The sequence below is a fragment of the Oryctolagus cuniculus genome, chromosome 6, assembly GCF_964237555.1.
Source record: "Oryctolagus cuniculus chromosome 6, mOryCun1.1, whole genome shotgun sequence".
Taxonomy (NCBI): Eukaryota; Metazoa; Chordata; class Mammalia; order Lagomorpha; family Leporidae; genus Oryctolagus; species Oryctolagus cuniculus.
This window is the reverse complement of record NC_091437.1, coordinates 85,734,032-85,738,194: the sequence shown is the minus strand read 5'-3', so window position 1 is coordinate 85,738,194 and position 4,163 is coordinate 85,734,032. Positions and strand designations below refer to the sequence as shown.

Below are 4,163 nucleotides of genomic sequence, written 5' to 3'. Positions count from 1 at the left end.
GAACAAAGAACAGGAACAGGTTAGACTTATTGTTACTTAGAAGCCTAAGAGGAACCTTGGGGAGGTGACAGCCAGCCTGGGAAGAGCAATCCTGGGGCTGGTGTATCTGAGCTCAGAGGTAACATTTATTATTACCTGAGTTTTTATGGCCAAACAATATTCCACTTCATTGATGCATTCATCTGTTGATGGACATTTTGGGTTGTTAATGCTTTCTCACTATTATGAATAATGCTGCTATGAACATCTGTGTACAAGTTTCTGTGTAGGGCCAGCATTGTGCAGTGGGTTAAGTGACTGCCTGCAACACTGGCATCCCATGTGGGCACTGGATGGAGTCCTGGCTGTTCTACTTCCTATCCAGTTTCCTACTAATGCACCTGGGAAAGAAGCAGAAGATGGCTCAAGTGCTTGGGCCCCTGTACCCATGTGAAAGACCTGGATAGATTTCTAGGCTCCTGGTTTCGGCTTGGTAGCTGATGCAGCAATTTGGAGAGTGAACCATCATATGGAAAACCTCTCTCTCTCTCTCTCTCTCTCTCTCTCTGTAAGTCTGCCTTTCAAATAAATAAATAAATAAATAAATCTTTTAAAAAATAAGCGTATGTTTCCATTTTTTCTAAGGATATATCAGGAGTAGAACTTCAGGGTCCTAAGATAACTCTATACTTAACATTTTGAGGAGCTTCCAGACTGTTGCAAAGCTCCTGACTCATTTTATATTCTTGCCAGCAATGTCTGGGAACTCCACTTTCTCCCCATTATTGCTAACACCCATTGTTTTCTCCCTTTCTGATTATAGCCATCCTAGTAGGTATAAAGTATACCTAATTTTAGTTTTTCTCAATAGCTAATGATGTCAATCACCTTTTCATGTCCTTATTGGACATTTGTCTATGTTCTTTTGAGAAATTTTTTTCAAATCCTTTGCTTATTTCAAAATTAGTTGTTTTTTATATTGAGTTATACTAGTTCTTTATATATTTTAGAAATATGTCCCTTAACAGGTTTCTGATATGTAAAGATGAGTCAGAAAGTATTTATTTGTTCTCTCTTCAGTTTTTTGGAAGAGTTTCTAATCAATTGGTATTAATTACTTTTTCCCTGAAACATTTTATTTAAAGAATACAAACTTTATGTATTTATTTTTTGCCTTCAGGATCATGTTTATTGTGTTTGAGATGATACATCAGGTGCTCTCTGAGCTACAAAGGGTAAAAGGAAATCCTCTCACTACAAACTGACAAAAGTAAAAGGTAAAACATTTCACAATAGCATGAACCACATACTCAGAAATAGATCTGGGTTTAATACAAATGACATAATTCCTAGTCATCTACAGCTACTTTTATAACTTCATATAGATAATGAATTAGGCTAAAATGCACTATACTATTTGGTAGACTTCAGGACCAGTACCCTTAGTACATCACAAAATACATTTTGATATCCCAAAGAAGCAAGACTTGCAAGTAGGCGTTTTAAACATAACTAATCTATAGCTACAAAGTTCTACTCTTGAGAGCATTTGCCTTTTTGGGGAGTCTCCCAGTCTCCAAAGGATAAAAGCAGAGAGTAGAATCAGTATAACATATACACAGAAGTCCGTATTGTAAAGGCTATTAATATTTGCAGCACAGTGAGAAGATGCCTTCTGCTCCCTCACGCTGCATAAAAATTATGTGAGTTATGTTGTGTATCTCTTGGTCCACTGTCTGGCCATCCTGTCATGTTCTGCTCTGTTGGTCAAATACTGAGTGGCTATGCTTCCAACCAGAGGATCTGCAGGGTTGCAGTCTGTCAAAAGGGAACAAATACACAGCAAAACCTTTGAAATAGTCAAAGCAGGACTCCAGTTGTCTTTAAGGATGTCCAAACAGATGACTCCCTGACTGTTGATGTTGCAGTGATAGATTCTGGTGTGGAAAGTCACCTTTGGTGGTTTAAATGGATAATCTGATGAAAATGGGATATCCAACAAAACACACCACCTTCATATACAGAACCTGGTGGACCACGTATAGTTGATCTCCACTCCTAAATGTTATCTCCTTTAGGCCCAATACTACAATTAGGAGAAGGATCAAGGGTTATTTCAGCCAGCTCCTTCTGAATTCTTTCAGCACTAGTGGATAACTTAGCAGTGGTTTTGCTAGAGAGTTTGGTGTTCTTCTTCTGCTGGGTGGCAGAAGGTTTTCTTTCTTCTTGTTCCTCAGGCTCTGGAGCGGCTGGGTCTCTCTGGTCTACATCTGAACTGCCACTGCTGGTGGTGGGGCTCTCATCATTGGACCTTTGCCTATCACTGGACATCTTGGTGAAGTGACCTCTTGGAAAACTTGGCCGCCTGCCCGGCCCGCTCGCGCCGCTATGGTGTGGGGGAGGGAGAGAGAAAAAAACCCTTCCTTAAGGAAAAGAATCCAAACTTCATTAGTACAACTTTAGGAACATAGTGATTCTGCCCACCATACCTGCCCTCCCACCACACTTCTGCCCCTCTTCCTCCTCCCTCTCCTATTCCCATTCTTGTTTTTCACTAAGGTCTATTTTCAATTAACTTTGTACACATATGATTAATTCTATATTAAATAAAGAGCTCAACAAATGCTATAAAAAAAAAAAACACCTTGTTCATCACCAGTCAAGACATGGGCTGTTTAAGTCATTGCATCTCGAAGGATCAATTTTACTCCTATAGATTACCTTTTAGGTGCTTTATTAGTTATCACAGATCAGGGGAGAATATATGGTATTCGTCTTTTTTGGGACTGGCTTATTTCACTAAGTATGATGTTTTCTAGTTTCATCCATTTTGTTGTAAATGACAGGATTTCATTTTTTTCTTTACTGCTATGTAGTATTCCATGGTGTACATATCCCAAATTTCTTACTCCAGTTTTCTTTTTATTTATTTATTTATTTGACAGATAGAGTTAGACAGTGAGAGAGAGACAGAGAGAAAGGTCTTCCTTCCGCTGGTTCACCCCCCAAATGACTGCTACAGTTGGACCTATGCCGATCTGAAGCTAGGAGCCAGGTGCTTCTTCTTGGTCTCCCATGGGAGTGCAGGTGCCCAAGCACTTGGGCCATCCTCCACTGCCTTCTAGACCACAGCAGAGAGCTGGACTGGAAAAGGAGCAACCGGGACTAGAACCTGGTGCCCATATGGATGCCAGCACCGTAGGTAGAGGATTAACCAAGTGAGCCACGGTGCCGGCCCTCTCCAGTTTTCAACTGATGGGCATTTGTGTTGATTCTGGAGTCTTTTTCAAGAAGTTTTTGCCTATGCCACTGTCTTGCAGAATTTCCCCAAAGTTCTCTAAAATTTGATGGTATCAGGTTGTAGATTTAGGTCTTTAATCCATTTTGAGTGGATTTTTATGTAAGGTGTAATGTAGGATCTTGCTTCATACTTCTGCATGTGGAGATCCAGTTTTCCCAGCACCATTTGTTGAAGAGACTGTCCTTGCCCCAGGGATTGATTTTAGCTCCTTTGTTGAAGATAAATTGGTTGTAGATGCATGGGTTGATTTTTGGAGTTTCTATTCTTTCCATTGGTGTATCCATCTGTTTTTTTTTTTTTATCAATACCAGGCTGTTTTGATTACAGCTTCCCTGTAGAATCTCTTGAAATATGGTATTGTGATGACTCCAGCTTTATTTTTGTTGTATAAGATTGCTTTAGCTATTCTGGGGTCTCCTGTGTTTCCATATGAATTTCAGCACCACTTTTTAAAAACTGAGAAGAATGTCCTTGGTATTTTGATTGGTATTGCATTGAATCTGTAAATTGTTTTTGGAAGCATGGAAATTTCGATGATATTGATTCTTTCTTTTTTTATTTTTTAACTTTTATTTAATAAATATAAATTTCCATGAAGAAGGAAGATTTTTCCATTTTTTCGTGTCTTCTTCTATTTCTTTCTTTAATTTCTATAATTCTCACTGTAGAGACCTTGGACATCCTTGGTTAAATTTATTCCAAGGTATTAAACATTTTTGTAGCTATTTTGAATGGGATTAATCTCAGAAGTTCTTTCTCAGCCATGGCATTGTCTGTGTTTACAAAGGATATTGATTTTTGTGTATTGATTTTATATCCTGCCACTTTACCAAACTCTTTTATGAGTTCCAGTAGTCTCTTACTGGAGTCTTTTGGATCCCCT

General features: G+C 38.8%; 1 pseudogene; it reads right to left on the bottom strand.

Annotated features, from left to right (window-relative positions):
- Positions 1 to 1,176: 1,176 nt before the first annotated feature.
- LOC100349065 (ubiquitin-conjugating enzyme E2 E3 pseudogene) lies at positions 1,177 to 2,402 on the bottom strand (annotated as a pseudogene).
- Between the last annotated feature and the right edge of the window lie 1,761 nt (positions 2,403 to 4,163).